Below are 12,414 nucleotides of genomic sequence, written 5' to 3'. Positions count from 1 at the left end.
TCAACACCAAGTTCCATTGATATTGACAAGACTTGATTAGATCAACCAAGAATTAAAGGGCTTATTATGAGTCACGAGCATGGAGTTGGGTTAAGAGTCGTCCCAAAGGAGTGTACTAAGGATAAAAACTTATAGATCATGTTCTAAAAAGTTCCCAGAGTCTTAATTCCATCTATCGGATATTATAGGTTAGGATGACTGACTCATCTACCCATAATATTCTCAAGAAAAACTCGTCTAAGTGTAGTATCGCGTAACAACTGTTATCAAGTCTACACTTGAACAGCCTCCGCACTACGTCCTAAATAGGCCAAGTTGGGTTAAATGTTCTACGGTCTTCAGCTTCTCAGACTCCAAATCAGAGAAAGTAATTCCTAACCACAAATAACTTGTGTGACATCAATAGCTCCAAAAGGGTTACCACTGAGTAGATGGGTCTCAAGCCAACTTGTTAAGGACTACTCCATACAAGTCAGGCGTGACTATACCATCCTCCTATCTAATTGCATTCAAGTCCGGGTTAGAACTTATCTCACCACTCAGAGATCACCAAGCACAACAAGCAGATTATATCATACAAACAAGTATACAAACATCAAATATACAATTATATACACATAAAAAAGTAGGTTAAACCCACTGAGGACTACTCCCCAGCAAAGTCGCCACTTAATTTCTGTAGCGGTAAATTCATGACCATTAAGCTATGGATAAACTTAACGTTAATAAAACTAGAGTCACCACCACACTTTTATTGTTTCCAAAGGAAAAGGGAAAAGTACGAACAAAACCCAAAGATAAGAAGTTTTCAAATCAAAACTAATAAAATGCCAGAGATTACAGGTAAGGGGGTTGGTTACACAAAGGGAAGGTGTTAGCACCCAAAGTGTCCTAAGTACTCCTAGGGAGCCCTTTTTTATGTGTGTATGTGTTTTTTGGTATAAAAGATGATTGCAATAAATAGAGTGTGGGGATGATAAAAGAATTCATTAATTATATTTTTCTGTTTGACAAGACCTTCGGACTTGTGCCTACGTATCAACATAAAAATGAGGGATCAAAATCTCGTAGTTCGTAGTATCAATTTCAAAATGAGTGGATTGCTTTTAATCAAAAATTAAGTTTACAAGAGGCACAAAGGAGCCTACAAAAGGTTTGAAATGAGTGTTAGTTCTTTTTTGTCTTTTTGAAATTTTAAGTGAATATGATTAGATTCATTTACAAGTTTGATTTAAGAAAAGAGTTTAAAAAAATGCAATGGCATAAGGCCAAAGTTTCTAATTTTCAATAAGGTGTAAGTTTTGAAATCACAAGCAAAGAAAGTTTTTAAAAAGGGAGAGAGATTTTGAAAATTAAGAAGTGGGATGATATAAAGAGACTAATGCTAAGCATAAAATTAAAAGTTAAGAGTCAAAAAGATCTAACCAATGGGATGCAATCCAACAGACAAGATGTCATATAGAAAACCCACTTTTCCTTTGGACTTTGAATCAAGCAATAATCAGCAAGCAAATAGCAATATGAAGAGCATGGCATCAAATAAAGATGGCCACATCCAAACAAGTAAATCCATAGCTAATAGTCTTCTTTATCTTCTCATGTATTATATGACATACTCCTCGATTAGCTGAGAATAATGCATTAGACACAGGTTCAAAGTAACAGTTACATCAAGACCATGTAACAGATGAATTCATGTGGATCCCAATACTTGCATTAGATGAAAGCTCAAATTACAATAACTTGGTCTCAGAAATGTTGGCATTGGCCAAGTCCTTTTGCATAGGAAATGTTGCCTAATTCTAAGTCCAAAAGCTCAGATTAAATCCAACAGTCCACACAAACATTTTTTAGGGTTTTTTTTGTTTATTAAGTATTTTAAGGTCCTAAGACCACAAACACAAACAAAATACACAAACAAATATATACAATCACAATATATGGCTCAAATGAGCAAAGTGAAAATGAAATAAACATAAACAAGTTAAATGATATGTAAATGATAAATGAAATGGTAAATGACTTGAATTTAAATTGCATAAAGTAAATGACTTGAAAATAAAATCAAGAATAATAAAAGTTAGTCAAATGTTAGTTGATTAGATGTTAATGGAGTTTTGCCTTTCAATTGATTAAGTCATTCTTGGGAGACCACTCAACCCTCTATTCACAAGCATGGATCCTTGAACCAAGACATCTTCCAAAGGAAGGAAAAAAGGCCAAGTTTCCATACAATACCATGAAAGGGGGGAGACTTACAATCTCACTTACTAGAATGATATGCCTTTAGGGTCAAAATTTAGCTCTATGTTAAGCAATCGTAATTGGACTTATGTAGAAGTCACAACTATCTGAGACCGGGAAATAGAAATTTTGGTGTTAATGCATGTTAGAGATATGGTATAATGAACCATACTCCTAAAACATGCCACACACAAAAACGAGAAAAAGATCAAAGGATGGACCTATTTCATCCATACTTGTGTTGGTTCATCTAACACAAAGTTATTTATGAACCAATTAGCCTTAGGATATTGAGACTTCATTAGTCAATGGAAAGGATGAGAGAGAATGGGATTAAAGATGAAGAGGGAATGGAGATAAGAGAAACATAAATTGGTCATGGGAGGAGTTTTATCAAATTAAAATCATTCATTCATTTTGGGAGATGAAATGTACATTTCAGCAATCCCCTATATCCAATGATTTTGACTTAACAAAAGTCAAATCAACCTTGACCAAGGCCCAAACACATAATCAAACATCACAAGTCAATAAAAATGGCTCAACGTAATTTTTACACAATTAATCAATTAAAAATCAAATTAAAAATGCATAAAAATTGAAATTAGTTTGGTCAAAACCTAAAACTTCTTCAAAACACCAAATAAATGGCCAAGAGATTTATCCCAGGTCAAACAAGGTCAAAGGACCTTAGACAAAAAAATTCATAATATTTGAAAAGTCAGAAGTATTTTTAAACAATTAAAAATATGCACAAAAAATAATTAATTCATGAAAAACATCAAAATTAATCCAAAAAATAATTTTAATTCAAAAAATGAAAGAGGAAAATATTTAAAGATTTTTGGTGAAAGTCCCATATTTTTTGGATTAAAATAAAATTAATATTAATTAATTAAAATAAATGCATTAAACATAAAAATCAAAAAATCAAAAAAACAAGGGCCATCAGATCTCCCTCATTAATTGAGGTGGCAGATCTGATAGCCAGAAGCGCGTATTCCACAAGTACCTGAGTCAACGCGTTGCAGGCTTGGTAATCAAAAACAAAGGTTGGGATTAAAACATTTCACCGGAGCTAGGGCTCCGATCTTCTTCTCCGGTGGACCTCATCGGACTAGTCCACCATCAACCATCACTAGAATGTAAAACAAAGATATAGATTTAAAGAAAAAACACTCAGGAGCTCGAATATGGCCTCAATTTTCTCTGATTCCAAGTATATAAAAAGACACAGGGATTTGAATTTTGAGGATCATGAACTGAGTTGCTTCGATTTGATCTCAAAGCAACTCAATCTTCTTGCCTACATTGATAGGACTTCATGTTGGTGTAAGTCCTAGAGGCCAATACTTTTGGTACTTATATCGAATTATTTATTAATAATAAAAGGATTTTTCTTTATTATGTTTGTCTAATAAAGTCCCTAGAATAGATAGTCCGTTTAATATATCAAGTGTGACTTAATCATAAGATCACATTAAACATAAGGACACTATTCTTAAAGTATCAATAGTCGAGCTTTATTGTGAAGTGGGATAACATTAAAGCATTAAGACTATTATGTATATAGACTGATGATCACATCTCATGGATCATGGATAAGGAGTTATCAAGTCTTAAACATAGGTATGAATATTAAGAGTAATATTTATACTGGATTGACCCGCTATGAGAATACTATATAGAATGTTATGCAAAGTGTCATAAGTTATTCTCATAGTGATAATGGTGTATACCACCCTTCGACCTGAAACCACTATGGACCCTAGATGTAGAGTCGAGTGCCTTATTGCTGATCAAACATTGTCCGTAACTGGATGACCATAAAGACAATTGATGGGTACTCCACGAACCGTGCTAAGGGACATGAGTGACCTAGATGGAATTTGCCCATCCTGCGTAACAGGATAAATGTATATGGGCCCAATATTGAACTGGACAAGGATGACATGGTCTATGCCTTGTGTTCAATATAGACATAAGGGCAAAAGTGTAATTGTACACATAAGTATTATCACAAAAGGATTTGTCAGATCACATGACATTTTCATGTCTTGGGTAGCAGTGATGTGTTGCTAGATACCGCTCACTGTTTATTATGTTAAATACGTGATTTAATAGAATTGCCAATGCCGCGAGAGCCTACAGGGTCACACACAAAAGGACGGATTCATGAGAGATAGAGTAACTAAGGAATACCGTAATGTACGGTTCCCTTAAGTGAATTGTAGAACATCATAAGGTACAGTGTACTTAAGTAGAATATGAAATATGGTAAGGTACCACGCGCTTAAATGATTTTGGTATATTATAAGATATGGGCCACATCCACTTGAGTGGGCTTTTTAGCTTGCAGCCCACACAAGTGGTTCTATGAATAGAACCCTTGTGTAGAAGCATTAGTGCAGTTGCAATTTCGTTTCTCTCTCTCTCTCTCTCACCCAAAGCCTTCATTCGTAGCAGCTAGCACTTAGATTGAAGGAATCCGTTCGTGTGGACTGAGTAGAGGCGTTGTCATCATTCAACGTTCGTGATCGCTTCGTAGATCTGCATCAAAGGTTACAATCGCCACAAGAGGTAACGATTTTATCACTGATCATGCCCATTCGTAAGGATCACTAAAGGAGAAATTTTTATATTCCGCTGCGTTTTGGATCGCTCTTCTCCTTCACTTCAGACAACCAAAAATTACAAAGAATGGTGAAGAATTAAGGGAGAATTGAAGAGAAGGAAAATTCTGAAAATTCACCTTCAATGGAGCTTCAAACTGGCACGATCTTAATTCCAATTGTGCCTGGTCTTGCTTCAGATGCTTGTTGGAAGTGATTAGGATCAAGAAAAGGTCTGGACTCTTGGAGTTTCAATCTCAAAACAGATGGAGATTTGAAACTCGATTTTCAAAGAAAACCTTCAAGATTATCCTTCAATGGTGAGGGGTTGGGATTGCAGGTTCAAAGCTTAGGCATGAGGACCTTAATTTTTAGCAATGAGGGTCTTATTTATAGCCAAGGATATTCATTTCCACACACTTCCAAATTTGGAAAAAATGAGAAATTCCCTTTGCATGCTTGCATGGGCGTGTGATAGGCCCATCAAGTGATGTATTTAGGTCCAAAAAATTAGTGAGAATCATGCTGAAATCATGTTGTGAGGCCATGCAATCTTGTATGAAATGTAGAAGTGAAAATCATCCAAATGGTATCACACGTTGCACCCATGCGCAAGTCCTTCATCTTTTGCCCAAATGAGATGATCTTAGACTTTTTAGAAAGGTGAGATCAAGGGGAACAACTTTCATGCTTAACACTTTTTCATTTGAAGCTTGGATCTTGATGAATTTTAAGGTGGAAGTTTGGGAAATCAAACATATTTAAAAAATTTCTAAGTCCCAAGTCAAATGTTCACTTCTTCCACCTCGAATAACTTTTTATATGTCCTTCAAATGAAAAAGGTTTATTCATTAAAGTTGTATCTCTTTCAAACCTATTCAATTTGGTCACAAATTTTACCTCATTTGGATTTGGAATGAATTAGTTATTCATTTTAGAAGTTGAGGAAAATCACTTGTTCAATGGTATTGGCCCAAAATGACCTATAATGTTTCCTCTTGGCACATGCATTTGCAAGTTGAATTTGAACTTCCTACAAACATCAAAGTTGAAGTAGACACATTGAATTTGATCATGGAATTTGAATGGCTTCCATATCATAGGAATTGAGCAAGTTATGGTATTGGGAAGTTGACCTCCAAACTAGGGTTCAGACAAAATAACCTATAATCGTTTACCATAAAAAATGACTTTCCAAGTAAAATTAGCTCTTGACATCAACATGAAAGTTGTTTGGAATGTCATTCTGAGTAACTTTTCTCTTGTAATCATCTTCATATGACAAATATTTTAGGAGATAGGGTCTAGGGAACCCCAGTTTTGACTAGTTGATTTTCTCTAGTCAACCAAATTTCTCACGAGAACCAATAACTCCATTGAAATCACCTAACATGCACCCAGAACCAAGATTGGTTTAATTTTGTTTGGTAAGTTCATTCCATAACTGTATTTGAATTACATTAGAGTTACTTGCATATATTGATGTAATGAGGAATTTAATTTGATCCACTTCTATAAAAAAAGTTATATATTATTCAGATAAATTCAACATATTGGGACTCGTATATATATATATATATATATATATATATATATATATATATATATATATATATATATATATAGCCCAAAAATCCCATAGGTTTGAATCATCATTTTGCTAATGTTTAATGCAAATATCTTAGTCTGGTTTGTTTAAGACACTCAATAGGGAGTCATTGGTTCAACAATCAAAAGCAAGTCAAACTTTTGTTGATCACAAAGATTTTTAATAGCCAACCTAGTATCAAGGTTTCACACTCCTTTAGCTCTCTAATAAATGGATTTTATTGAGTAGTGTTGTGTTTACGCATCATGGCTCGGGTGTTAATTTCAAATCTTGGTTGAGTAAGTTTATGCCTCTCCCTACCCTTTTTCTTAACCACAGTAAATTCTTCTAGATTATTTGACATGGCTCGGGTTGATGCATGTGAGAGACGATTTATATGATAAATAAGCCGGTGAGATCATAATAATTGCAAATTCCCTCAAATTAAATATTAAGTTTATGCTTTCCAAGTTTTAGCACTCATAAAGACTAGTATCAGAGAATGTAGGTTTCACCTGCGTGAGGTGCATCTTCTATATTAGTAAGGTGCGATGGGATAATTGTAATATCCAATTGCTAAAACAATGGGTCAAACTTAACTAAACAAATTATAATAAGATTATATATGTTTAGAAGCAAGAGTTGGAAATGATCCATGTGATGGATTGGAATAAGGAGTTATTCACCCAACTAAAATATTCGAGAGTTGTATTAGATACAATTGGATGGAGTTCCTACCTAAATAACCTAGTTTTGTGTAATCCGCCTACGCGGACTTAAAACAAAGTGAAATGTGGATCTCGACCCACTAGAAAATCTTCCAACGGGATTTTCCGAATCAAATGGTGAGGGTCATTTGTTTTGAGTAAAATAGTGGGAGCATATTTAATTAAAGGCCTAATTAAATATGTTATTGATGGTTATATTTTCATTATTTTCATGTAGATTACCATGAAAACAAACACCTCTAACAACATTTTGCGATCAATCCTTGACAAGGAAAAATTGTCTGGGACAAATTTTCTAGATTGACACCGAAATCTGAGGATTGTCCTCAAACATGATAGAAATCTGTATGTCTTGGAGAAACCTGTTCCTGAAAAGGAAACTCCTAGTTCTGCACCTAAGGCAGAAAGAGATGCTTATAAGAAGCATGTCGATGATGCCAATTAAACTGTTTGTCTCATGCTAGCTACCATGAACTCAGAGTTGCAAAAGCAACATGAGAACATGGCAGCGTTCGATATGATCGAACACCTAAAGATGCTCTATCAAGAGCAAGCAAGGCATGAAAGGTTTGAAGTTTCAAAAGTCCTTTTTCAAGGCAAGTTAGCTGAGGGAACCCCTGTAGGTCCCTATGTGCTCAAGATGATTGGGTATGTGGAAAACCTTGAGAGGTTGGGTTTTCCCCTCGGAAAGGAACTTGCGACTGATTTGATCTTGCAATCATTGCCAGATAGATTCAGTCAATTTGTCCTAAATTCCAATATGAATGATATGGACAAATCTCTTCCTGAACTGCTAGCCATGTTAAGAACTGCTGAGCAGAATCTGAAGTCAAAAGGGAAGTCAATTCTGATGATCGGAAATGGAAAGAGACAGAACAAAAGACCCACCAAGTAGGGTGATAAAGGGAAAGGCAAGGAAGTTGCCAAACCCAAACCCACTGTTGCTGCTTTGAAGCCTAGTGGAGGCATAACAAAGGAAGGCACCTGCTTCCATTGTGGTAAGATCGGACATGGAAGAGAAACTGCCCAAAGTACCTGGAAGATAAGAAGAATGGAGTAGAGACTTCAACTTCAGGTATTTTTGTTATTGAAATTAGTTTATCTACTTCTGCATCATGGGTATTAGATACTGGATGCGGTTCTCACATTTGTACCAATGTGCAGGGGCTAAAAAGGAGTAGAGATTTGGAAAAAGGTGAAGTTGACCTACGAGTTGGCAATGGAGCAAAGGTTGTTTCTTTAGCCGTAGGAACTTATGTATTGAATTTACCTAGTGGTTTAATAATTCAGTTAGAGAACTGTTATTATGTACCTGCAATTAGCAAGAATATTATTTCCGTTTCTTGTTTGGACAAGTTTGGTTTTTCATTTATAATAAAGAACAATTGTTGCTTAATTTATTTGAATGATATATTCTATGCTACTGCACAAATGAACAATTGACTATATGTCCTTGATCTTGAAATGCCTATTTCTAACATTAATACTAAAAGGATGAAACCTAATGAGTTAAATCCAACTTACCTTTGGCATTATCGATTAGGCCACATAAATGAGAAACGCATTTCCAAACTCCATAAAGATGGACTCTTGGACTCTTTTGATTATGAATCATATGAGACATGCAGATCTTGTTTAATTGGAAAGATGACAAAGTCTCCATTCACAGGAAAAGGTGAAAGAGCTAATGATCTTTTGGCCCTCATACATATTGATGTATGTGGACCACTGAACATACCAGCCAGAAGAGGTTTTCAGTACTTCATCATATTTACTGACGATTTCAGTAGATATGGTTATGTGTATTTAATGAAACACAAATCAGAGTCCTTTGAAAAGTGCAAGGAATTCAAGAATGAAGTACAAAACCAACTAGGTAAGAATATTAAAACTCTTTGATCAGATCGAGGTGGTGAGTATTTAAGCCTAAAGTTTGATGACCATCTGAAAGAGTGTGGGATCCTATCCCAACTTACTCCTCCTGGAACACCCCAATGGAATGGTGTATCTGAGAGAAGAAATCGAACCCGGTTAGACATGGTCCGATCCATGATGAGTCACGCCGATCTTACAAACTCCTTTTGGGGACATGCACTATTGACATCAGCTTACACACTTAACCGTGTTCCATCCAAAAAGGTTGAAAAGACACCATATGAGATATGGAGTGGTAAGAAACCACATATGTCTTACATGAAGATTTGGGGTTGCGAAGTTTATGTGAAACGACAAATTTTAACTAAGCTTGAGCCCAAATCTGACAAATGCTTATTTGTGGGGTGTCCTAAAGAAACAAGAGGGTATTACTTCTACAATCCTTCTGAGGGCAAAGTGTTTGTCGCTCGATCTGGAGTTTTCCTAGAAAAGGATTTTATTTCCAAAGGAATCAGTGGGAGGAAAGTAGAGCTTGAAGAAATTCAAGAATCAGAAAGCATCAATACACCTATGGAGGAATTAGAGCAGGAAACACAAGTAGTTGTGGAAGAGAAACTTGCTCAAGTAGAACAAGACCAGCGTAGGTCAAGCAGGATACGTCACATACCTGAGAGATATGGATATCTCATAACCAATCAAGGTGATGTATTACTCATGGATCACGATGAGCCTGTGACCTACCAAGAGGCCATAACTGGTCTCGAGTCTGAGAAGTGGCTAGAAGCCATGAAATCTAAAATGGATTCCATGTACACAAACCAAGTTTGGACCTTGGTAGAGCCTCCTGTAGGAGTTAACCCTATAGGATGCAAGTGGGTCTTCAAAAAGAAGACTGACATGGATGGTAAGGTACATACCTATAAGGCAAGACTGGTTACAAAAGGATATAAACAAATTCATGGGGTTGACTATGATGAAACCTTTTCATCAGTTGCAATGCTTAAATTTGTTCGGATTTTACTTGATATCGCTGCATATCATGATTATGAAATATGGAAGATGGATGTCAAAACTTCTTTCCTTAATGGGAATCTTCTTGAGGATGTGTACATGACACAACCTGAAGGATTTGACATACCAGAAGAAGCCCAAAAAATATGTAAGTTACAAAGATCAATCTATGGATTGAAGCAGGCTTCCAGAAGCTGGAATCTTCGTTTTGATGAAACAGTAAAACAATATGGATTCATCAAGAACGAAGATGAGCCTTGTGTCTACAAGAAGGTTAGTGGGAGCATGATCGTTTTCCTGGTATTATATGTAGATGACATATTACTCATTGGAAACGATGTCCCTACCCTGCAACAAGTAAAGTCTTGGTTAGGGAAATGCTTTTCTATGAAGGACCTACGTGAAGCAACCTATATATTAGGAATCAGAATCTATAGAGATAGATCACAAAAACTACTTTGCCTAAGTCAGAGTACGTACATAGACAAAGTGCTAAGACGCTTTAATATGCACGATTCCAAGAAAGAATTCATACCTATGCAACATTGCATGTGTCTATCAAAAACACAATCCCCTTCAACTAAGGAAGAAAGGGATCGCATGAATAAGATTCCATATGCATCTGCAATAGGATATATCCTGTATGCCATGTTATGTACTCGACCAGATGTCTCGTATGCTTTAAGTGCAACGAGTAGGTACTAATCTGATCCTGGTGATGCTCATTGGGTAGCTGTCAAGAATATCCTTAAGTATTTGAGAAGGACTAAGGACTCATTCTTAATATATGGAGGTCAGGAAGAGCTGGTTGTAATTGGATACGCCGATGCTAGTTTCCAGATAGATAAGGATGACTTTAGATTGCAATCTGGTTATGTGTTTTGCTTAAACGATGGCGCTGTGAGCTGGAAAAGTTCAAAGCAAGACACAATTGCTGATTCTACAACCGAGACCGAGTATATTGCTACCTCAAGTGCAACAAAGGAAGCTGTTTGGATCAAAAAGTTCATTAGTGAACTTGACATAGTTCCTAGCATTGTGGATCCCATTGGTCTCTATTGTGATAACAATGGTGCCATCGCACAAGCTAAGGAGCCTAGATCTCACCAACGATCCAAACACATACTTAGGTGTTATCACCTCATTCGAGAGATAATAGATAGAGGAGATATGAAAATATGTAGAGTACCTACACTTGACAATATTGTTGACCCACTGACAAAGCCTCTTGCACAGCAGAAGCATGATGGCCATACTAGATCTATGGGCATTAGGGGTATGCCTGATTGGCTCTAGTGCAAGTGGGAGATTGTTGGTGTAAGCCCTAGAGGCCAATACTTTTGGTACTTGTATCGAATTATTTATCAATAATAAAAGGCTTTTTCTTTATTATGTTTGTCTAATAAAGTCCCTAGAATAGATAGTCCGTTTAATGTATCAAGTGTGACTTAATCATGAGATCACATTAAACATGAGGACACTATTCTTAAAGTATCCATAGTAGAGCTTTATTGTGAAGTGGGATAACATTAAAGCATTAAGACTATTATGTATATAGACTGATGATCACATCTCATGGATCATGGATAAGGAGTTATCAAGTCTTAAACATAGGTATGAATATTAAGAGTAATATTTATACTGGATTGACCTGCTATGAGAATACTATATAGAATGTCATGCAAAGTGTCATAAGTTATTCTCATGGTGATAATGGTGTATACCACCCTTTGACCTGAAACCACTATGGACCCTAGATGTAGAGTCGAGTGCCTTATTACTGATCAAACATTATTCGTAACTGGATGACCATAAAGACAGTTGATGGGTACTCCACGAAGCGTGCTAAGGGACATGAGTGACCTAGATGGAATTTTCCCATCCTGTGTAACAGGATAAATGTCTATGGGCCCAATATTGAACTGGACAAGGATGACACGGTCTATGCCTTGTGTTCACTATAGACATAAGGGCAAAAGGGGAATTGTACACATAAGTATTATCACAAAAGGATTTGTCAGATCACATGACATTTTCGTGTCTTGGGTAGCAGTGATGTGCTGCTAGACACCGCTCACTGTTTATTATGTTAAATACGTGATTTAATAGAATTGTCAATGCCGTGAAAACCTATAGGGTCACACACAAAAGGACGGATTGATGAGAGATAGAGTAACTAAGGAATACCGTAATGTACGGTTCCCTTAAGTGAATTGTAGAACATCGTAAGGTACGGTGTACTTAAGTAGAATACGAAATTTGGTAAGGTACCACACGCTTAAGTGATTTTGGTATATTATTAGATATGGGCCACATCCACTTGAGTGGGCTTTTTAGCTTGCAGCCCACACAAGTG

The sequence above is a fragment of the Lathyrus oleraceus genome, chromosome 4 (assembly GCF_024323335.1).
Source record: "Lathyrus oleraceus cultivar Zhongwan6 chromosome 4, CAAS_Psat_ZW6_1.0, whole genome shotgun sequence".
Classification (NCBI taxonomy): Eukaryota; Viridiplantae; Streptophyta; class Magnoliopsida; order Fabales; family Fabaceae; genus Lathyrus; species Lathyrus oleraceus.
The sequence above is the reverse complement of the archived record's forward strand: the minus strand, read 5'-3'. Positions refer to the sequence as shown.